The following is a 25563-nucleotide window of genomic DNA, read 5'->3' as shown; positions in this document are numbered from 1 at the left end:
AGACAGTTTATCTTCAAGAAAATCTGTATATTTACAGTTTTAATTCAGGATTATAAACAGATAAATATCAATGGTAATAAGTTCTGTTCTATTTTAGGAGGGTAGATGAATTTTCTCCTTGATCTTAAAGCATAACATGCAAAATGGGACACTGAAGATTTAGTTCTTGAATAAATATTGTACTGAAGTTGAGGGTGAGAAGAAAACAGTGTTAAGTTTCTCTTTCCCAATACTCATTTCAGTTATTTACCTAGAGTAGGGAGTCATTCCTCAAAACAGAGGTTCATTATTTTAAGAGTTGCTGAAGTGTAGAACAGTATACTGGGCATGTAAGGGTGGAGAAAAATAGATGATCACATTTACATAAATAGAGTTCAGATACCAATGGAATTTCAAGTGGAAATATGGAATAGAATATATGGAAAGAAGTAGAGATTTGAGATAAAATTGTGTGGTTATCCATATAAAAATAATAATTAATGTGTAAGAGTGAATAATGTCCTGAAGGAAGGAGTCTAGAGAAAAAAGGAATAAGGAAGAAAGTGAAGACCCAACCATGTAGAATATCCACACTGATGATGTGAAAGGGGGTAAAGGAGCCAACAAATGATGCAGAACAATCACGGAGGTAGGACAGCCAGCTGGGGCCAGAGAAGCCAAAAGAGCACAGGTCATCAAGAAAGAAGGAGTGGAAGAGACAACAAAGGGAGGAAGTGGGGAAATTTTTGACAAGTGACAATGTGAGATGGTAAAGGACAAGAAACATAAGATAATTAAGATGCTAATTGACATAAATCTTTGACTTTGTAAATGGGCAGTTTGTGCCTGGTATGTTATAGGTGCACACTATGAATGTCAGATGGATTACTTGATGAATGAATAATATAATGAATGGGATGGAGTTGTCAAAGAATTAATTAATGAAAAATCCTATTAGATGTTGGATAACAAAGTTTTCAGAAAACCTACATGCCACTCTGTTGTGACACTCACCAGCAACATGCAATAGCTTGAAATTAATCAAAAAGAACTCTAACCATGAGCAAAACAAAAGCTGCAAGGGAGAATGGCAAGTCACAAAGGGGTGACAGTTCTCTAGGAATCACGCAGACCAACTAGGTGACCAGGTGACCAGGCTGACCAGAAGCCTAAACCACAGGCCAAAGAAGACATATGAGACCAGACAAAGGAAGACAAAGGAATAATCAAAATAAACTGATTATTCCCTGGCATTACTTTACGGTTCTGCACAGTTTCTTTGAGGGCTCAATGTGCATGCTTTCTTTTGCTCTTTCCCTTAGCTGCCCACACACAGTGACTTACTTTCACAGGCTTGGATCTCACTCCAACCTCATCTAGCGCCAACAGCAACCAGCTACACAGAAGGCTGATATTGTACTGAGTTGAAGGAAACTGAAAGTCTGTATTCCTAGAAGAGAGAAAGCATGGCTCACTGATTTACCCATGATAGATTTTATTTCTGTCCCTCTCGCCAACCCATTTTGTCAAGGGAACTGAGAGAGCAGCATCATTAAAGATTCAGGAAGATACAGTTCTCCCCAAATCAATAAGGTCCTGTATAGTATCTTTACAGACACACACAAACAGCTGCATGAAACAGTAAGAGCAGCAGCTAATTACAGCCGTAGGAGTTAGTGACCAAGTTATACTGCAGAGATCTGGGAATGCCAGATTGAGATCGCTTGGCCTGGGGAATTATCGCTTACAGTTGTTTTGGTTTTCTGAGGATAGCCAAGCAGAGAAACTATTAATGAGGAGAGAGGGGAGGTACTTAATTTTCTTAAAATAAAGAGGCCTTTTGCCAATTTCTAGAGCTACTTCAAATTTAAATCTTCATTTTATGATGGCTAAAGGTAAATTCCAGAGCACTATTAAAAAATGGTTCCTTTTTAGTTTAATAATTTACTCATCCTATGTTGATTTCTACAATAATATTCAACTTAAACATATTTTTCCAAAGTGTGAAGAATAATACTTGGAGATAAAACCATACGATATTCCACGAATAAAACTAGAGAGAATATACTAGTAAAATAGATTAAAGTCACTGAAAATAACACTTTTTATACAGATTTCAGACATAATTACAAGACGTTAACAAAAACATAACTAGCAAAATAAATTTTCATAGGATGACCTGTACTACTGTATGAGTAGCACACTACATAAACAGCTGAGAATCTATTTAAAAGTTACAAAAAAGTACATTTACCCAATAATTCAACAAACATATTGCATACTCTAGGGAAAGTACTCTTTCAGATCCTGTAATATATAAACAAACAAACAAAAATCAGTCTGAATTTTGTAAAATCTGATACTTGTTTCATTGACTATATCATATGTATCTTCCCATGTTTATAAGCACATCACTATGGTTTTAGTAGTTTTTATGAATCATGAATACATGTGTGCAATATGAATACATGTAATAAACAAGATATAAAAATGGGCATTAATAGAGCAGTCATCCTCATTTTGGCACACAAAGCTTATTTCCTGCATTGATTTTATTTATAATAAACATCCTTGAAACTAAATCTTTGCTTCCTTCTATAGTAATCCATTAGGTTAATTTCGAGGAGAATTGGTGCATGGAGCCATTTCAAATCTTTTGTTGTTTGTTTAACTCTGTTAGAGAAAGCTGACAGTGCTTTATTCTCCAATCTACAGTATATGTGATTTTTCATTTTCTTCTACCATTGCCAACAGTGAGTGTTATCACTTATAAAATTCTTGATGATTTGATCATTAAAGAGTGGTGGCTCATTAACATCTTAATTTTTATTTCTTGCTTTATCAGTGAGCTTCAAAATGTCTACAAACATTTGTTAACTATTTAAATTTCCTTTTTTATGTACTATTCATTCATGTCCTTTTATATTTTTCTACTGGGGTCTTCCTGTAAAAACTTTATTAATATTTATTTAATTTAAATATGTCATCATACAACAAAAAGTGTTTCATAAGAGAATGTTATTATTTTATTTTTTCTGCTCCTCTACAAATCATTGCACTAAAGCTTTAGATTATATTAATCATTTTTCCTCTTCATTTCTCTGTGTCTTTATTCTAATGACTAGGTTGAAGTTTAGCTCAAGGGCAACATTTTGTGATTGAATTGCTTTGCCATTTAATTGGCAAAGTTAAGTTTTGGGGAAAAACATAAAACCCTGACAGAATTGAGGACAATTCATTTTACATCATAATGAAGAAGAGTATCTTTTAAGAAATTCAACTTCCTGATGAATTTCTTAGAGGAAAAAATGAGGGATCAAGCAAGTGTAGAATAGACACCATTCCACAGAGTGGAACAGCCAAAATATATACTTAGAGCAGATGTGGTAATGCTGCTGATTAAGACAAGACATATGCGCCTCTGTTAAGTAACTCAACTGGAAAGGGCATTTTCTATAAGCAAACACTTTGTTAGTAACCATACAACAAGAGGATACATACATCTGAATTAAGCCGTTATATGAAGCAGCAAAATGAGAGTCCTGAAATCTCAGACTGTTCTTATAATATCCCTTTATTATCCTAAACATAGACATTCCTGTGGCAACTTGGAAAAATCAGGTATCATTTGTAATCACACACTGGGGATGTTTTGACCGTTCTGAGTGACATTTACTTGAGTAGAAAAGCTAATGAATTATCTCCATTGGCTTTCTCTTAGTTTCTCTGCTTATTAACAGTGAGAGCAAAGGGGATTTTCAACACATATCCTCAGAGGTAGATTAAACAGTAGAAATTTCACTTCTTGATTCTAGTAGATAAAGACATTGCTATTTGGTTACCTGTTGTCAAGTATTGATAGCCACAGATTGGCATTTTTTCACTCTACTAGAATACATACTTTATCAATGAGATATCAGAAGTAAATAAAAGACTAACATGGGAGGAATACACTCTTTGTCAGAGAGATGTACATATAAGAACTATTTGTAGAATATTGCTGTATTCTCTACTAAAAACATGCAAATGAATAGTGCTTCATTTATTTTTACAGAAACTTCTCCTATGGAGAAATCATTAGGGCCAGCCTGTCATGAACTTTCAAGGTTGGAAGAGAACCTATAAATGTAAAGTATCCATTCTAACTCCCTATTTGTTCTTTAGCACTAGTTTCTCTGTACTGCAGTTCTCTAGGAGTTATTTCAACCAAGTTCTCTATATTTTGATTTAGTTGCAAATTTAGTTGAACACTGTCAGAGATCACGTACTTCAACCTCCTCATTTTACACATGAGAAAACATAGACCTTCGAGGTTAAATGATTTGCCCAAGGTCACACAGCTAGTTAGTGACATAGTAGAAACTAAAACACAGGATACCTGATTCTCAGTTGACCTTTCCCACTTTACTGTGATGACTTTCTAAAATAGTACAAGACCTTAAATTAACCTTTTAAATAGTTAACTTTCTTAAGGTTAGTGAGAATTTCTGCCAAGCATGTAGAAAATTATATTGATTTAACTTGTTTAACTATTTGTGGTTATCTGCATTTTTTTCTTTATAAAAACAAAACACCACTATCATCATCATCAAAAAAAATCACCCTTGGCCTAGAAAAGAAAAAAGGATATTTATTTGCAAAACTCAAAAAATAACAGCTTTGTGAATTCATGGTTTTTATTTTTTTCCTCTTATTTTGAATTGATTTGCCCATGACATCTTGTGGGTAGTTCATAGTTGTTAAATGCAGCCAAGGCTGTGTGTTCAGGTTGTAAGGCCTTTCCTTGCCCCAACCCCCACCTCCAATCCTCTCTGCTACCACACACCTTAATAACTGTCACCTTCCTGCCACCTCCTTTGGGTTCTGAGACAACTTACAGGAGACCAAAATCAATTCAGCATAGAAAATTAAAAGACTTTATTGACCTCAATATGCCTGCAGAATTGTGTGAGCCTGCTGCAAAACCTCAAGCCTACCTCAGAGGTTTGAATATTCCCAGAAGCTATTCCCTTGACAACATTACAATATATTTTCTAATCCCTTTCTAATTAACCTTTGTCTCACCACCAAAGGATTTAAAATAATTAATAAGTGGAATCATTGTCAAGAGAGGCATAAGAAGAAATAGTCAATGTTTCTTAACAGTATTCCAGCCCATGTTCACATCATCTTTGCAAGAGTTTCTAAGTACACATCATAACATATGTTACGTGATAACTAGTTCTCAGGAAGACTTAGTATCACAAAATTATTAGACACAGATCACAATTACAACCATAATTGCTCTGCTTAATATTCAGGATCAAAAGCATTGAATTGAATTACTCTCAGAGTATAAAATGCTACAACAAAAATAATAGAAAAATTGAAAATGTCTTTCCTTGATTTTCTGACAATTCACTAAATTTATTTTTTTCAGTCTATGTTTTCCTCCCACTGCTGTTGATATAATCAATATACAGCCCTATGTGAGTTTAAGGTGTAGTTTAAGTCATAAGAATCTGACTTACATACATCATAAAATGATGACCACAATAAGTTGAGTAAATACTAATCACCTCACATAGATTCAAAAAATAAGAAAGGAAAAAAGGAGGTCCCACTGGGGCACAATAAGATCAGTGATATATCTGCAGTGCAGATTGAACTTTGAACAAAGGTTCAATCCCCAACCCAGTGCAGTGGATGCAGCAGTGACACAGTCACAACTTCAGCTCAAATCTGATCCTTGGCCCAGAAGTAGTATGTACCACATAACAGCTAAAAAAGAAAAAAGAAGAAGAAAAAAAAAAAAGAAAGAAAAAGAAAGAAAGGGGAAAAAAAGTTTCTCCTTAACATGAGAACACCTAGGATTTACTCTTTCAACCACCTTCATAAATAAAAAACAGCAATGTTAATTATATTAATCATGTTAAACACTATATCCCTAAGGACTTATTTATCTCATAATGGGAAGTTTGACCCTCTTCATCCAATTCCTCCTCCTACCACCCCTATCTCTGGAAACCACATATCTCTTTTTCTATGAGTTTATTATATATTTATTAAGAAATTTAATTAATCTACAACACTGTTAATTTCTGGTACACAATAGAATGATTCAATATTTCTATACGTTACAAAATATCCCAACAATCAGTCTAGTTAATATTTGTCACCATACAAAGATATTAGATTACTCTTGATTACATACCCCATACTATAAAATTTACTCTCATGATTCATTTATTTTGTAACTGGAAATTTACACTAATTTAAAAATGAGATTTTAAAGTTCTAAAGCAACAAAAAGAAATAAAGAGTGGCCCAAGAGGCAAGAAGGAAATTAAGCATGTTAAAGTAGAAAAGAGAGAGATGAGTGTAAACACAACTAGTAAACTGAGTGAGGGCATACAGTGTTCTAAAGAAACTCAATGCTAGAGTTTTTTCAGAACTAGAAGATGAGGACTGTTGTTCTGTCTTTTGCCTTTAGGTTGTTCAGGGAGATTCTGCCTGGGTACTTTTGTAGCATGTCACTTATTTTAGATCATGTTCACTCAGTACAGATTCTGAAATGGAGAATTGGAGACAGATTATTGTGAAATGCTCTTTGTAGATGCATCTGTAAAAAAAAAAAAAAATGGAAGAAGCAAGAGTGGGCAGCAGAAAAGACTGACATGCAACATAATTGTACTGAGGCTTCACCCAATTAAGTAGAGAGTTGAAGCTGGGATGAGTGAGTGGCCCCAAATTGAAGCAAAGAATATGTCTTTATATTCTTTAATCAGTCACTCATTAACCTTCAGCCAGCCCTGGGAAGAGGTAGAAACTTGAGTGAGCTAATTCTCTATGGACAGAGCAATTTCTAGTGGATGGTGATAATGTAATCCCTTTGAATCTAATATGATCAGTGTTGTAGGCTGGATGCTTAAGACCCAAAGAGGATCAAAGCCCAGAAACTGAACAAAGGAACATGACTTTTTTATGGAGGTGGCTGTCCTGATTATTTGTACTTGATTTATTTTCAGTTAAAAATCAGGCACTGAACATCCTGCTTCCCTCTCTGGTAATCTTGCCTTCTTTACAGGCTATAACCTAAAAGTATCCACAAGTGAAACCTCTGCACACAATTCTTTTATATAGAATCTATTACCACATAACCAAATTTAAGAGAGCTGACACTGAGAAGGGAGCTTTAAACCAGATTCTTAGGTGGGATTTTGGACAATGATCACATACCAGCTGGCTGTCAATGAAAGGCTCACACACTTAGAACATGGAGGATGAATAGCCCTGAGCAAAACAGTCAGTACAATTGTTAAAACTTCCACTGCTAGGAGACCAGCATGTGACAGTGGTAGAAGGGTATATCCTAGCTTGTGTAGTATCTTAAGCAATTGAGAGATAGGAGGGAAATGGTAACTAAAAGGGCTAGAGTTTAGTGAGGATTGCAGTGTGTCATTGATTCATTGAAGAGCAATAATGACAAACTTCTATTTATTAATCACTAATGCAAGGTTAAATGTTAAATCGAAAGAATTTCCTGGACAGCATTTGTGGAAATCCTACTCTTCTCTTGCTCATCTAGAGGGCAGACAGAGCCTGAACCAGGCTTAGGACTTAATCATAAAGACTGACAGTTTTATCACTTAGAGATTTTAGAAGATAAACTTCTGAAGGTATACTTCTTCAAGAAGGAAAAAGAACCTGGAGGGACAGCAGAGGAATGCAATATGGATAGTAAGCAAGGGACCTGGTAAAACTTTTGGCAATCTAAGTGTTTTATTCTAATCATTGTTTAAAAATTCAATGTTAAATAAAGCAATTGTTTATATTTTTAGCAAGAGATAAATGAATATATATTTTTAAAATATATGTGTGAACTATATAAAACTTTATGGACTAAATCTGATCACATCGTATCTCTGTTTTGAACCCTTCCATGTTTTTCTATTCCATTGAGAGTAAAAGCCAATGTCCATAAAATGGCTTCCAGTTTCATTGCTAACCTCCTATGAAATCACCTCTTAACAGTTTCCCTTTACTACTTCCACATGGCTACTGTGATATCTGTGTGACTATAAGTATGTCCTGTACTCGGAAGGCTCTTGGAGCAAATTTGCCTGGACGTTAGGAACTGGACTAAGTGACCAACCTGGCAGTAAAAATACAATATAGTCAATCATAATATACCTACAAAAAGGAAAGAAATTGAATTTTCAGTTAAATATCTTCCAAGAAAGTAAAGTACAGGCCCAAGTATACTGCCTCATACATCCATTAAGTATTTAAAAAGTAAAGATGGCCAGTGTCTCACAAACTCTTTAAGAAAATAGAGAAGGAAAGAAACATTTCATACCCATTCTGTGAAGCCAGGTTCACCCTAATACCAAAGTCAGCCTTAAAAAGACATTACACACACACACACAATACAGAGCAATATACCTCATGAATCCAAATACGAAAATCCTCCACAAAATGTTGCAAATTGAATCTAACACCATATGAAGAGAGTTATAAACTATGACAACCTGAGATGTATCCCAAGAATGCCAGGTTAACTTAACTTTCAAAAATCAATTAACATAATAAACCATTTTATTGGGACAAGGAAAAAAAATCACATGATGATCTTGATGAACACAAACAAAGCATGCGCCCAAATACAACATCCAGGGATGACTTTAAAAACTAACAAACTGCAAATGGATGGGAATTTTTCACCCTCATAAAGACATTTATGGAAAACCTTGAGACAATATTACCCTGATGAAAGCCTGAAGGCCTTCCCTCTAAAACTGAGAATAAGGCAAGGTTGCTTGCTTTTGCCGTTATTTTCAACACTGTAATGAAGAACAGCCAGTGCAATCTCACAAGAGAAAAAATGTCATCATATTGTCTGTAAGTATGGTCTTTACTTACAGACAATATGATCCAGAATAGAAGATCCTAAGAAAGTTACATAAAACAATTATTAGAATAATAATTACAGTAAGATTGCCTGAAATAAGATCAATATAAAAAAATCAATTGTTTTCTACATGTAACAAGTGAATGATTCATAAAGGAAATTAAGAATACAATTCCTTTTACAGTAGAATCAAAAAGAATAAAATACCTAAGAATAGGTTTAAAGAATCATTAAGAGGCACACAGAAAATAACAAAATACTAGTGAGAGAACTAAAGATCTAAAACACATGGGGAGACATTCCATTTTCATATATTTGAAGATTCAATATTGTTAAGATGGCCACTCCACCAAAATTGCCTCATAGAGGGAGTTCCCATTGTGGCTCAGTGATAATGAACCCTATTAAGACACATGAGGATTTGGGTTCGATCTCTGGCTTCACTCAGTGGGTTAAAAGATCTGGCATTTCCGTGAGCTGTGGTGGATGTCAAAGACATGGCTCAGATCCCACAGTGCTCTGGCTGTGGTGTAGGACAGCAGCTGCAACTCTGATTAGATTCCCAGCCTGGGAAATACCCTATGCTGCAGGTGCAGCCCTAAACAGACAAAAAAAAAAAAAAAAAAAAAAAAAAAATTACCTCATAGAATCAATGCAATCCTTATCAAAATTCCAGAAGTCTATTTTTTAAGTATAGAAATTGACAAGTTGATCCTAAAATTTTTGTGGAAAGGCACAAGACCTCACATAGCTAAATCAAAGACCCTTAGCTCACAGCATGCATAAAAATTAACTCAAAATTGTTCATAGACTTAAGTTTAAGAGTTAAAGCAATAACACTTTCGAAGAAGATGTATTTTTGGATTAGGCAAAAAATTCATAGATAGGACATGAGAAGCATGGTCTGTGAAAAATAAAATAAATTGAACCTCATCAAAATTCAAAACATTTGTTCTTCAAAAGGCACCAGGAGAAAATGAAGATGAGCCTAAGAGCTGAAAATTCATAAAATAGTGATAAAGGGCTGTATTTAGAATATGCAAAAAAAAAAATAGGTATTTAAACCTTAAGAAGATGAAGACAAACAACTGACAAAATATTTGAATAAAGATTTAACTACAGAAGATGTATTAATGGCTAATAAGCTCATGAAAAGTATCTCAATATCATTAGAAATTGGGATAATGCAAATGAAAACTGCTCTAATTTACCATTTTATACTCACTAAAATGGCTATACTAAAAAATGACAGAAAATAACAAATGGAAATGGTGATGACTGGTGATGATGTGGAGTAAGAGGAACCTTCTTAAATTGCTGAGAGAGATGTAACATGATGCAGCCACTTTGGAAAACAGCCTAACAGTTATTAAAAGTTAAATAAACTGGATTACATTATAACTTAGCAAGTCATCTTTAATTATCTATCCAAAAGAAATGAAATGGTACATCCACAAAAAACCTTGCACAAAATGTTCTTACTTTCATTATTCATAACAGCCTCAAACCAGAAACATCTTAAATGTTCATCAATTGGTAAGTAGATAGACAAAAGAGCAATAGAACATTTTTAGCAAAAAAAGGAATGAACTGAAGATACATGCTGTGACACCGATGAACTTCAAAAACATTCTTCTCAGTGAAGCAATCCAAACAGAAAAGACCACAGACTGCATGGCCCCATTTCTGTGAAGGCCAGAAAAGGCGAATCTATAGAGACAGAAAGTAAATTAATGGTTGAAACAGGGAGATAGGGGGAGGAAATTAATAGTAAATGTTCACAAAGGGTCTTCTCAGGGCAATGAAAATGGTCTAAACCTGATTTATGTTGACGGTTAATCAACTTGGTAAACTTGTATAGAAATTAGTGAAGTGGGAGTTCCCATTGTGGTGCAGTGGAAACGAATCTATCTGGGAACCATAAGTTGCAGGTTCAATCCCTGGCCTTGCTTAGTGGGTCAAGGATCCGGCATTGCCGTGAGCTGTTGTGTAGGTTGCAGATGCAGCTTGGATCTGGCATTGCTGTGACTATGGTGTAGGCCAGCAGCTATAGCTCCAATTACATCCAATTAGCCTGGGAACCTCCATATCCTGCAAATGCAGCCCTTAAAAAAAAGATAACCAAAAATTACTGAAGTGCTATTTTCAAATGACTGTATTCTATGGTATGTAAAATATGTCTAGTAAGGTTATTTTTTTCAATGACCATGGATCATCTAGTAAGAATGACAGACAGATTTACTTCTCTGAAGTCTTTGTTTAATTTCAAGAAGTAAGACCCAGGACCATGAAGATATCCTTCTCCTGGAGAGATTAATTTATATGCCAAAGGTTTAGAATAGGGAGCTATGTTCTTGACGAAAGATTACATTTACAAGGAAATTCTCGAAAAAATAAAAAATAAAAATCCCAAGAAAAGGATGGAAGGAACATCTTCTTTCTCCTGTTTTACCATAATCCAGACTTTTTATTATTTTTAATTTGGTATTCTGTTTTTTTTTTTTTTTTTTTTTTTTTTTTTTTTTTTTTTTTTTTTTTTTTTTTACTGCACCACTGACATATGGAAGTACCCATGCCAGGGATTAAATTTGAGCCACAGCTATGATCTATGCCACAAGCACAGCAATGCTGGATCCTTAACCCTCTGTTTTACAGTGTGAACTCCAAAAATTTGCTATTCTTCACTTAAATCTAGAGGCATATGTGAAGGATGATATTTGGCTTTCATTGTTTCACTCCAAGGGTAAAAACTGGGATGTAAGAAAACTGCAGAGTTATTATTTCCTCAAAATAATAAATAATAATAACCCACTTTCTCCTGGAAACCATACATGTGAATCCAAGATAACATTAATAAATATTAATATTAAAAATTGAACAGCCTTTCTGATGCTCTTGAACACACCATGCATACCATAGTCTTTGGTCTTTATCTCTGTCAGCAGTTCTTTTTCTCAAATATATAAATCTCAAATATGTCATTTAGTTCCACAATCAAATTCAACTAGAAGTTAGCCCTCCCTCGCCTTCATCCTACAAAAGTAGTTCCCTCCACCCTGGCAGGCTCTGTAGCTTACTCTGGTTTCTCTTTCTTCAAAATGCTTACCACCATCTGAAATATTTATTCAGTAATCTATATATATTTCCTACACCCCTCCATGTCACTGCACTTTTGGTAAACTTCTACATCTTCACCATCCTACCTGGTGCTTGGTTGGAGTTCCATTGACTATTTGTTAAATTAATGCTGAGTGAAGAAAAGAGCCATAAACAAGGACTGAGATAACAAGAAGTATTTACAGAGGAGCTGGTATTTTAGTTTTTTCTTTCTTTCTTTCTATCGTCAACTCTTAGGATATGGAAGTTCCCAGGCTAGGGGTAGAATCAGAGCAGTCTTTGCAACCTATACCTTGGCATGGGATGATGCCAGATCCTTAACCCACTGAGTGAAGCCTGGGATTGTACCTGCACCCTCATGGATACTATGTCATGTTCTTAACCTGCTGAGCCACAATGGGAACTCCTAAGTTAGGTTTTGAAGAAAGGGTTGAGTGTTATACAGAAAGAGAGCAAGAGAGGATTGTCAACTATCTTGTGGAAGAAAGGAAAATATAATCAACAATGCCAGTGTCATATGGAATTAGGAAGAGGTCTGATGACTTGGCAAAAGTGACTTCAGGAAGAAAAAAATGGATTATTCTCCAACATATAATTTAATATATGTATAATATGTATTATATAGCAATGCATAATATAATCCATAATATACACATATGATACCTGTGTCTATATAGAGAATCTGTGTAGTTGTTGGCTAAATCTCATTATTAATTCCTTTAGGTTAGTCTTGGCTGGAGAAATGCTAAAAAGGATGTATTCTTAAAGCTTATACTCATAAGAGTAAGTATTTAAAAGAATTTATGAAACATCAGAAACTTCAATTTTCTTTACAATTAAACATTTTGTTTAATAAATAGTGATATGGGTGGTAAAGTATAAAAGTATATTTAGTTACAGTTAATGGAATTTAGCTTCAGGTTAGCCATCTTAGTAAAATTTTCATAAATTCTGAATTTTTAAATAATCATCCAATAAAAGAGCATTAACTAGTAAAAATAATAAGATGAATGTTGATGTTCTTTCATATAACCATTTTAAACATTGGGAGATTTTATTTTATGAGAATCATCATGGAACATTTATTTTTACAAACCTAAAGTCAAGAGGTATTTAGATTACTGCTACGACTTGCCAAGTGGGTGGGTAATTACTAGTTGCATTACATACAAATCTTAAATGCGCAGTAGCTTTACACAAAAGAATCTATTATGCACCCATGCTTAATTTTATATGGGCTGGCAGGAGGAAATGTGGCAGGTTCTCCTCAATCTGGTGACTCTGGGATCTAAGTATCTTCCATCTTCTGTTCTCATCTCAATACATGGCCCCCAAGTTTGCAGTGTCAAGGAAAGAGAACAGCCAGTTAGCACAAAGGATTTTGTGCTCAATTTTCAATTATTCCAATAATGTTTTTGCTTAGCATTTTTTTCCAAAATCATGATTTTTAAGAAAATATCATACAATTAGAATCACGTCACCTACCAGTCATTAAATTTATCAACAACGTGCAGTTTCTGCCAACACAGAGTGTAAATTCAACATTTTTCTTTCTCCTCTCCAATTTGACCATCTCGATTGTAATACTTCCATATCTTGGATTTTTAAAGCAAAAGTAAACACAAAGTTTTAAAAATTACTTATTCAAAATCACAAGTCAAATTTCTCTATAAAGATAAATATCAATTATTCTACCTATGTTTACTACCACATTTGTTGAAGTGGGGAAAGAAGATGAACTAAGAAACACTGTCCATCCAGTTAGGCTAAAATTTTACTAAAAGCAAAGTCTACCATAATTACTTTCATACAAGGGAGTTTCCTTGGTGGCTCAGCAGTTAACGAAACTGACTAGAATCCATGAGGATGTGGGTTCAATCTCTGGCCTTGCTCAGTGAATTAAAGATCCAGCATTGCCATGAGCTGTGGTGTAGATAGCAGATGCAGCTCAATCCCATGTTGCTGAGACTGTGGCGTAGGCCTGCAGCTGTAGCTCTCATTGAACTCCTGGCCCGGGAACTTCCATACGCTGCAGGTATGGCCCTAAAAAACAAAAACAAAAACAAAATTACTTTGACACAAGACACTTCCAGCATATGATTAAGTACTAAATTTTTAGGCAAGAGAAAGATAAATGAAGTTCATGAGTAAGGAAAGCTGTGTGAAGGAGTGGTCAGTTTATTAGACCCTTAAATAATATAGATAGTTGGACTCAAGGTTTGGGTAATTTAACAGACCTGGGTATATTCTTGTGACAAAAAGCAGAACAGATCACGTCACAATGGCTAATCTACATTTGTAATTTAAATAAAGAATTAGCCAAGTGAATCAGATCATCACAGATCAAAATAAATCTTAGAATGCCAATTTGGTTACCAATGGTTAATTTCAAGAGCAAAGATTTTAAACCTTATTTACAAAGTAATTAACACCATTTTCCACACTACTTTGAATTATATTCATAGCAAGGTGAGAGAATTTATTCCAACCCATGATCAGATATTATGACATCTAGATTGTGACACTTTTATGTGTTAAAATGTGAGAACCAAGAACATTTCTTGATTTAGTGTCCAAGATAGCCATGTAATCATAACTAAAGAAAGAAAAACATACAGTGTGTCTGTTGGTTCTAGAAATTATTCCTCAGGGTAAAAAGACTATGGGCATTTTTTATCAAGCAATTGAAATCATTTCCAGAAAAAGAAGTTTCAATGTTAATTGAAAGTATGTTAGTGTTATTCACAAAAATCTTTGTCCAGCTACTGCAAAATAGAAAAATAAAATAAAAGTAGAGCCTCAAATAATAATTTGGCAGATTTATTTTGATGTTTAATTCATTTTGGTTACTTGAACTGGTTTTTACTTTTATCTTCCATTTTAGTAAGTACACCGCTTCTATACACAGACACAAATTACTTCTGGATAAGATTGCAACCTGTGTTATATTCTCTTATAGTTTTCTTATGTTCGAGGAAAACAACAAAAATATAGCTGTATATAATATAAAGCTGGGAAGTAAGGTATAGAAGAAACACATGTACCTCAGAAAGCTTATAAGGAAAGCCTCATGGATAAAGACAGACTTCAAATTATATTTTTAAAGATAGATAGGAGAGGCTTAGAGGAGTAGTTAGAAGCATTTCAAGAAAGCAGTCATTTCAGTCATCCACATTTCTAGGGTGACCTAAGATGCTAACTAAAGATGTACGAATGGTCCAAATCACTCCCAAAATTCAATAAATACAACATTAGAATTCATAATAAAGGAATAAAACCTAAGGACATTTTATATCCTATGCTAAGATTAACCTGTTTAGCTCTAATTAAAATAACCAAAGTTTCTTATTGTGTTCTTATTGTGGCACAGCGGAAATGAATCCAACTAGTAACCATGAGGATACGGATTCAATCCCTGGCCTCACTCAGTGGGTTGGGGATCCAGCTTTGCCATGAGCTGTGATGTAGGTCACAGATGCAGCTCAGATCTGGTGTTGCTGGTGACTGTGGCATAGGCCAGCAGCTATAGCTATGATTCGACCCCTAACCTGGGAAATTCCACATGCCATGATTGCAGCCCTAAAAAGCAAACAAAAATTAAAAAAAAAAAAAGGAATCTAAGAATAATAAAAATTTCCATGCACTCTTCCATGATAAGTCACAATTAAAAGAAAGAAAATGTAATGGGGATAAAAATTAAGAGTAAATACGAGATACAATAAAGTGAAAATCAACCCATTAAGATTTAACTGGGATTTCAATATACAGACATAAGGAAATCTTAAATAAGCATTGTATCTTTATCTGTAGAAGAAGTGTTCAATGGATGTCATAGTCCCAAAGATGCTAATTATGGAAAAAATACTGTGAGTTTTGGGGAGGAAATCCACCACAGCCCCTGAATATCTATATATGTCATTGCTGAGTCTGACAAGAATTCAGGACTCTGATCACTGTTTACCCAGGCTATTTCTCATGGTTGTTTGCAGCAAGTAACCTTAAAAAATGAGGTAACATTTATCTTAGATAAAGAGGAGGCTTGCTTCTACTCCCCATAAAATGAGTGAAGCCTCAAATTCATTTACCACTATAATTATGCAACCCACTGAGGCACATCTATCAGGGGCCTTTTGTATTGCCTACCAGTGGGACTCGGGGATCATGGTGACCAATGTAAATGGACATCAGACTCTGGAATCTGCTTTTTCCTAATTAATAAAAATTATTTGTACCTAATACAGGAATTTCACATCTTTTGTCAAAGTACATGAAATGAGAACAGACTAATAAGTTAGTTTTAAGTAGGGCAGTATCTCAGATTCTAGAAGTTTCTAGATAGTAAGACATGAAGTTTAAAGATTCAGTTGAGCTTAAAAATAATATAAAATAACAATGACAATAACAGTAATAAATATTTATAGAGTGCAGTTATATGCCACAAACTGTACTATATAATTCACTTATATTAATTCTTTTTTCCTCATGAAAATATAATTGATAGATACTATTTATTACTCCCTATTTTCTGCTGGAGAAAACGAGACCCCAGGAGGCTTTATAACTTATCCAAGATCACATGGGTAGTAAAATAAATAATTGGAATCCGTACCTAAACACTCTAGTTCCAGGTACCATGCTCTTTACTACCTAGCCATATTGTCTTAATTATTGCACAACCAAGCATTCAAGTACTTTTAATACTAATGATGTTGATGATGGAGCTAATGATAATATTATTTAACAAACTTACACTAGAGTTTTTATTAGTTTATTATTTGATTTCACCTATGACCAAAATCTATGGGCTTATTCCAAAATATGTTAAATAGAATTGGTTATTCCTTTTTTCTGTCCTAAACTTCTCCTTTTAGATCTTTCCTATGTACTAATTAAATGATTCAACTTAGAATTCATATGTTCATGCATTTAAGAACTTTTAGATCACCGCATAGATTCATCACATCTTATTCAAATATCAACTTTGTTTATTCAAAGATTTGTGTAGTGGTTTTTCATAAGTGGCCAAATAAAAAGTTCAGAACTCTCATTGAAAATGAAAGAAAAAAATGAGTTCTTATAAATAAGCAATCTACTATATTCCAGAGAGTAAATACATGGCACATAGATACAGGGGTTGCTGGTCTTATACCGACATTTTTCTGTTCAGCAAGTTATGTTTAGGGGAACTAGAAAAAATAGGAATAGAACTTCGGAAATAATAACTATCCTTTGAAAATGATTCAAGATAGCCTTAGGCTAAATCTTTGACATTCATTTTTAGCTCAGAGTAAAGGTTCTGATGGTCACATAAAACAGGCTATGCAGGCTCAGAACAGATCTCAGAAAGAAATGGGAGTATGAAGGCCCAATAAATTGAACCAAGTGAGGTGATTTTTAAAAACTTAAATGGTTCTTTATATCTTTATAAAAAGAGAAATGAGGAGCTTTTGATAGTAATATGCAATCTCTTAACTGACAACTATATCAAGAACCTAGGAAGTGATCTACTGATTATAGATATTAGCAGTGTAATAATACCATTATATTTCCTACCAATCATTAATGTATATTTATGTTTTGTGAGAAATGTCACATAATCTATATTTCTTGTCATTGAAGTAAGGAAACTAGAAGCCATGTGTGTAAGAGAGCCCATTTTTGGAGGTGAATTATAAACTGACAGGTGAATTTAAGAATTCATATATTCTCTCATCAGTATATCTATCTATAGCAAGAGAATTGAAAGAAAAGCACTGACTGCGTTCTTTCTGCCGACCTCAACAAAGGAAGAAGTCCTTTCTTATGTATAGTCATTATGTGGGATATTTTAGAAAAATAACTTTTTTTTTTTTTTTTTTTTTGGTCTTTTTGCTATTTCTTGGTCTTGGGCCGCTCCCGCGGCATATGGAGATTCCCAGGCTAGGGGTCTAATCGGAGCTGTAGCCACTGGCCTACGCCAGAGCCACAGCAACGCGGGATCCGAGCCGCATCTGCAACCTACACCACAGCTCACGGCAACGCCGGATCGTTAATCCACTGAGCAAGGGCAGGGACCGAACCCGCAACCTCATGGTTCCTAGTCAGATTCGTTAACCACTGCGCCACGACGGGAACTCCAGAAAAATAACTTTTAAAGATAATCTTTTTTTTATGCTTCTTCCAAAAAAGTTTTGACAAATAGCTCTTTAATTTTTCTTATGTCTCAGGAGATAGTGGTGATTAAAAAAAAATGCTTTGTGTGATACAAAAAAAGTAGAAATTGGAAAGGGAGAGGTAAAGTTCAGATGTAAAACATGAGAGATGATGAGAGGTCTGCCTTAAATGTCATGCTATGGAATTATTTCCACACTTCAGTAACTATTAGCTGAAAAATACAGAGATACTGCTGAGTGTAAGCATCAGTCAAATATAGAGGAGGAGGATGATTTATGTCTGGTGATTCTCATTTTTTCTGTGAGTTGGCATCATTCTAAAGATTATAATTTGGAGGGCTAAAAGACAGATGCAATAGGCACAATGCACCTTTAATAGGAGCTACAAAAAAAGGACCCATTAAATATAAATATGGAGAATCATTCCAACTGGGCTGATTAGAACCTGTGTTCAACCACGTGGTAGAAAGAAGTGAGGTTGTACTTGTTGGTTAAGAAAAAGTAGTGTCTTCTTAAGACAGGTCCATTCTGGAAGCTGGAGTCAATCTTACACAAGTAATATGGGAGATGAGTGAAACAGACACAGAGGGAGATGAGCAGGAAGACAATCAAGGGGCCATTTACATTTCAGAGTGACCAATGAAATAAATTACAGGTTGGAAGTAGAAGAAGAGCAAAATGCAATGTGGATTTTGGCATCATCATTTTGGCTTCACTATAAAGAATGTATAGAGAAAAGGTCTTATTTTGGAGGCTTTCTCATAGCTACCTTCTTGTTTGTTTTATTTTTATTCCTATATGGCCAATGCATCATTGCTTCCTATTTACTCTTAGAAAAATCATTAATTATAGTAAGTACCTGAACCATACTAGATGTCCTCCTGGAACGTATGGTTACAGGCATTGCTCTCATACAATCTTGAATTTATTGATGTTGGGGAGTCTCTTCCAATCCCTAAATTCAATTACCAAGAATACCCAACAAGTTTCAAATATCTCTGCCTGGCCCCCTCTCCAAATGCTACATCCAAATAAACAACTGGTTACTTGGGAATTCCTCTTGAATTTTCCTAATGTACCTCAATGGCAAACTAAACTCTTTGTTTTTCCTTCAAACACACCCTTCTTCTAGTTCCACACTTCAGTAAATGACATTACAACCTTCCTAGTTGGCTCAAGCCCAATGCTGGTGTCATTCATCTCCAGTGGTTACACCAAAACCCAGAACATCTTTACCTTTCAGCTGATTAACAACAATAATATTCCCACAAGTCTCACTGCCTCCAGGTTTGCCACTTCCAATTCTCTCTATACCAATTTAAAATTATCTTTCAAATGTAGAGACATAATCATATGACCTCCACAATTAAAATATTCTAATGGAAGTCCGTTATCCGTAGGAAAGATATGCAGTCCTTAAAAGGATTGTGAAATCTCTCACATTAAAAACTTCTTTCCTATCCTCAAGTAATTTACTTTTCCCCCAAGAACTGTTGATTACAAATGCATAGATTTTCTTCTCATTGCCCAATAGCAATTTTGTTCCTTGCTTTAAAGGATGGTTATTTTGTCCTGGAATTCTCTTTCTCTCCACATAACATTCATTTTTTTGTTGTTAAGATCTTACCACTAGTATAATTTTCTATATCAAGTTTAATTTTCTTATGTTTCCCATAGCACAACATTCTGATTTTGTGACAACATTAATAATAAAGTGCTTATTTCTATACACTTGGTATTTGGAGAAGAATCCATCTTACCTTAAGAGCTCAGTATGTAATTTCTATTTTTATTTTTTTATTTTTATTATTTTTTTAATTTTTTTGTCTTTTTGTCTTTTTGAGGGCCACGCCTGCGGCATATGGAAGTTTCTGGGCTAGGGGTCTAATTGGAGCTGTAGCTGCCGGCCTATGCCATAGCCACAGCAATGCCAGATCTGAGCTGCATCTGCGACCTTCGCCACAGCTCATGGCAATGCTGGATCCTTAACCCGCTTGCAGGTTGCAGGGATCAGGGATCGAACCTGCAACCTCATGGTTCCTAGTCAGATTTGTTTCCGCTGCACCATGACAGGAGCTCTGAGTACTTAATTTTTAAATTGATAAAGATGGTTAGGCATATTGACAGACCACTTGTGGTTACAAAGCATGTTTGGCAGTGATTTTCATCTTCATGGTTGTTCTTTATTTTTATTATACATTATTTTATTGTATATGGCATTATTTTTTTAATTACTATTATGGTTGTTTTATTCCTATGTTAGTTTTTTTTTTTTGGTCTTTTTAGGGCCACACCCACAGCATGTGGAAGTTCCCAGGCTAGGGGTTAAATTGGAGCTGCAGCTGCCAGCCCACACCATAGACACAGCAACGAGGGCCTGCATCACATCTGTAACCTACACCATAGCTCATGGCAATGTCAGATCCTTAAGCCACTGAGAGAGGCCAAAGAACAAACCTCATGGATACTAGTTGGATAGGTTTCTGCTGAGCCACAACAGGAACTCCTCTGTTTTTTATTTTTATTATGGTTGCAATGTATGATTTCCAAGTACCCTCAGTATCCCAGCTGATGGACAAATTAAGGAAGAAACTCTCAGTAAGGACTTAGGATTTTATTTTCTACACAATTTTAGAAAAAGGTTGATGCAGCAAGGGCAAGGATTTGAAATAATGGAGCCTGGGATTTATGTTACTAAAACAAGTAGAGACATGGATCTGATAATTAAACTGTGAAGGGATCAAAATACCCTATGAAGTAAGAGAAGAGAATGAAATATGACTGCTAATAATGATCAGAGAATATGATGTGGAAAGTTCTCTTTTCTGAAGCAGAATAGTTTTCAATGATGACCAGATTTAAAGTGCAGCCACTGAAGAGGACACTTGGGGTAAAATAAGTGTAAAGTTCACTGGAAATCAAGAGGCTAATGAACTGAAATTTTTGAGTCTTATTTTATTTCCTTATTAATAATAAAAAATTAAAAATTCCAGAACATTTTTTTTTACAAAGCCTTACATATTCCTTCTAATACTATTGACTCAGCCCAAACCAGTTTTAAACTCCTCTGTTTGCCAAATTTGGCCCATTGTCTGATTTGTGTGACCCATGAGTTAAAGATTTTTTACAATTTAAATATTTGAGAAAAGAAAAAGTATGATTTTTAAAACACAATAATTATATAAAACTCCAACTTTAGTGTCCACAAATAATGGTTTATTGGAAACAATGACATTCATTATTTTACATATTTTCTATGGTTGTTCTCATGCCACAACAGTAGAGTGGAATAGTTCCTACAATGACTACAATGGTTGCCTTTATTTGCTTTCTGATTTTTGCAGAAAGATTTGAGAGGTGTGCAGACCCCAGAACTATACCAAGTCAGCAAAATCTAAATGGTAAGATATCAAATTTTCACAACAGGTACTACATAATGATTATTACTGTCAGAGACATTTCATGCCTATTAATTATGTAAAGCCTGCTGATAATTTTCCCAGGAAAATGGGGGGTATGGACACTGAAACATTTTTAGAGCTGTGTAGAGGGTCCCACTGAATGAAGGGCTTTTATGGGAAAACTAAGAATAGAGGAAAACAGAAGGGCTTGGAAAACCAGAAATTGGGCATTGTTACATAAGAATAAGGTTGTAACTGCAAGTGGTTGATTTATTCTTGTTGCTATTATTGGCAAACGGGTGACGTAGTCAAATTTTTTTTTCAAACAAAAATCAAAAAGAATAGAAAAAAACAGTAAACTTGAGTACCATCTGTGACAAAGAAAGGATGATATAGAAACATTTCAAAGAAATAGATAGGGTTTTGGAAATCATTTTTTAACTAGCTATTGATTGTAAGTGAAAGAAAAGAGAAAATACCCCTCTAATGGCAGCCTAGTTTTTGATAAGGGATTTAAATTTTCAGTTGAATTTACTGTCTCTTTTTTACTCATATAAAGTCTATATAAAAAATAAAAATAAAAGCTTCCAGAAAAACTTGCTCTCCTTAACCAAATGACCAGAAAAGGGGCTGTCTAGCAAGACAGAAATGTCAGGACAATAATGGTCCAGCCAAACACCACAGAAAAAAATTAATCTCCTCCACTCTCTTCCAAAAAGACCTAGTGGGAAGACTAGCTATTTAGTCCCACCTGTGGTAACAAGACCCCATCCCTGCTAGGGTGGAGTCACAAGAAAGAATGAGGAGCTGGGGTGTTTGTTTATTGCCTCAAGACAGTAATAAGTGCCCCTACACAATGTCAGTAAGAGGTCTAGTGAATAACTAGGACTTCTAACACAATTTGGCAGTAATAAGCTAAGACTACCCTTCCATTGACAACGCAGTATCAGAAGAGGCCTACTGAAAAAAGAAGATGTAAATAACATCTCGAATCTCCTAACATAACACCCCAAATTTCCAGCCCTCAATAAACAATCATCATACAAAAAACTAGGGATATATCATTGCAATGAGAAAAGACAATAAACATTGACAAAGACCCAGATGATAGAATTAGCTGACAAGGATTTTAAAGCAGCTATCATAAATGTACTCAGCCAAACACTTCAAACAAATTAAAACCTGGCAAGTCCCAACAAAGAAATATAAGATATAGAGAAAAATCAAAATGAAATTTTACAACTGAAAAATATAAAACAAAACAAACCAACAACTAAATGTTGGGCTCAATAGGAGAATGAAAAGAACAGGGTAAAAAAAATCCACAGTCATGATGACAGAACTATAGAAATAACCTAATCTGAACAACAAAGTAGACTGAATAAGAATGCTCAAGGAGTGTAATAAAGACCTACTATTCTACACATTGGAACCCAGGAAGAGAGGGGGGAGAGGCAGGGCTAATAAAGTACCAGAAGAAATAGTGGCTATAAATTCCTTAATTTTGGCAAAAGACCGAAACCTATAAATTCAAGAACTAAATAAATTCAAAACAGGGTAAACCCAAAGAAAATCATGCAAAATTCTGAAAACTAATGATAAAGAAATATCTTAACATCAGAAAGAAAGATATGAAACTCTGATTAAGCTGGAAAGTTGTGATAAAAAAATTTTCAGTAATAATAAACTGATTTGAACAGTTTCAACGGGTTCAATAATGTAACAATTCAATCAATATATAAAATTAAAATACCTCATACATGAAGATAATTGAAATGGAAATTATTTGCCACTGTTTTTCATCTTTTTTGAGAACATTTGCCTAAGTTTTCAAAATTCTCTTGTAGTCCTATAAAAATAAGTAGATAAAATAAAATGTAATAATATGTTTTAACTAAAATTATGTAAACTTTATTTTAGAATATGATTATTACAAAAATTAACAGTAAGAGAGTTTACTCTTTTTTATACCAAGTTATAAAAATAGTACATTTAGCACTTACAGAATACCTCAATTCAGACTAGCCACATTCAAGTACTCAAATGCTACAGGTGTATTGTGGTTGTTAGTACACAGAGTAGGTCTGTAGTGATGGCATAAGAGATAGCTCCAGAATATATTATGCCACACAGGGAATATAGTCAATATTTTGTAATAACTGTGGAAGGAAAGTAAGCTTTAAAAATTGTATTAAATATTTATTTAAAAGAAGAGAAACAATTTACAGAAAGGCAATAATGGAATCTGCTGTTCATATCAAAGCTACTGTCACAAGAGTTCCTACTGTAATAGTATAGGTATCACTGAGAAATATTAATGAAAAATGCCACAATCATTTTAAAAATGTTGAATAAGTAATACCATATATATTGTCATTTTATTGAGACATTTTTAATTTTAGACTTGATCAGCTAATTCACAAAGATGTGGGTAGTGAATTCCAGGATTTTCATTTTCACATCAGTGTTTGTTGGCTGAAATCAGGATGATTTCACAGATGTAAAGTAGACCTCTAAATCTGTCACACTGGTATAAACTTGGTATTGTTTTTGATGATTATTTCAGACCTGAATCTGGCAACCCAAAGTTACTCTGTTACTTCTCTAAAAATGTAGATAAAAGGTAGTGATGCATTAAAATAAACTTAGCCATAATTTGAAAACTTGAAATTTAGAAATTTTGAATTTATCTCTGATAAAATATAGCTAAGATTATTTTAATAACTTTTCTATTTTTTCTTTTTTTAGGGCCTCATCCATGGCATATGGAAGTTCCCAAGCTAGGGGTCGAATCAGAGCTACATTTGCCGGCCTGAACCACAGCCACGGCAACACAGGATCTGAGCCGCATCTGTGACCTACACCACAGCTCATGGCAACGGCAGATCCATGACCTACTGAGAAAGGTCAGAGATGGAATCTGCATTCTCATGGATGCTAGTCGGATTTATTTCCACTGTGCCACAAGGGAACTCCTTTAATAACATTTTTGAACTTCTCAAAATACTGTGAGATATTTATAAATATTTTCTGTGAATATTTAACCCTTCAACTATTTATTAAAATCAAGCATTATCTTTATAATAATTGAATATTCATTATGATATGAAAACCATTATTAAATAGTATTACTAATTCAGCCTTAAAAATTTCATAGCATTCATCTTTGAAATTCAGATCAGTTTATTAGAAGAGTATTCACCAGATATAATGAATAAAGTTAAAAACTTCTATTTATTTTATTTAGCACTTATTCATATAAAGATCCTCTGCCTTGCAACAACAAAACCATATAGCAATAAATTAGATAATGAGGCAGACAGTACTGCTACTCTCATATGAAACTGCCATTAAAAATTTGGTTCTAATCCAAAACTGCCTCCTAATTCTTTTTTTTAGTAAATAAATAATCAAAATTTGAATTTATACATTAAATTTAGAATATTTTTCTAGTTCATACATTGAGGTTGTTTATATGTTTTATCTGAAAATGAGAATTAAATAATTAACAAAAATAAAAATGAGGAGTTTGGTAATTATTTGATGGCTGATCTCCAAGTCAGTTAAATGGGTAACAGTATACTAACATCTTGGCATTAAAGAATAAAAGGAAAACTAAAAGGTAAAAGAAAAAAGAACATGTTGTTAAGAATGAATTTGTTTTTCTATAAACTAATTTTTATTAAGAACTTTCCATGACCTACATCTAAGTTTAGACTTTAAACACTATTTCACCAATGCTAATAAAAAGGTGAACACTTAAAATAATAGCAACAAGGAACTTGGTGCCATCAACCTTCATTAACTGCAAATTTGGTCACACCTTTTCCAGAGAGTAAAACGGACTAATACCTCCAGGAAAACTCATAAGGCTTTAGTCTGAGAAAGATATAAGACTTGGAAAATAGCATGTCTAAGTGATGCAGTCAAAATACAACTTTTTTGAATGTATATTAATTCCATGTTTTATCTTTTCCTGAGATTTCTAATATTCCCAAAAAGGTTATGACATTGTACTCTAACA

The 25563-nt window shown here is 34.2% G+C and overlaps 1 long non-coding RNA gene across 12 annotated transcripts in view; it reads right to left on the bottom strand.

Moving 5' to 3' along the window:
* LOC146406913 (uncharacterized) overlaps positions 1 to 25563 on the bottom strand; it is a 709993-nt gene that overhangs the window by 665830 nt on the left and 18600 nt on the right. For 7 of the 12 annotated variants that reach the window (XR_014841467.1, XR_014841485.1, XR_014841481.1 and 4 more), the window contains exon 2: positions 1324 to 1429. The exons of 1 other annotated variant lie outside the window; for it this stretch is intronic. This is a non-coding gene — a long non-coding RNA (uncharacterized LOC146406913). Of the gene's footprint in view, positions 1 to 1323; positions 1430 to 2233; positions 2287 to 10351; positions 10580 to 23292; positions 23389 to 25563 lie in introns of all 12 variants that reach the window. 4 more of the 12 variants (XR_014841457.1, XR_014841487.1, XR_014841492.1 and 1 more) reach the window with 4 other exon arrangements.

This window comes from Sus scrofa, chromosome 1 (genome assembly GCF_054392235.1).
Source record: "Sus scrofa isolate SSC_HxYL_T2T_F1_AM1 chromosome 1, Sscrofa_HxYL_maternal_Yorkshire_Landrace_v2.0, whole genome shotgun sequence".
Taxonomy (NCBI): domain Eukaryota; kingdom Metazoa; phylum Chordata; class Mammalia; order Artiodactyla; family Suidae; genus Sus; species Sus scrofa.
Note: the sequence above shows the minus strand (reverse complement) of the source record. Positions and strands in the feature narration are given on the sequence as shown.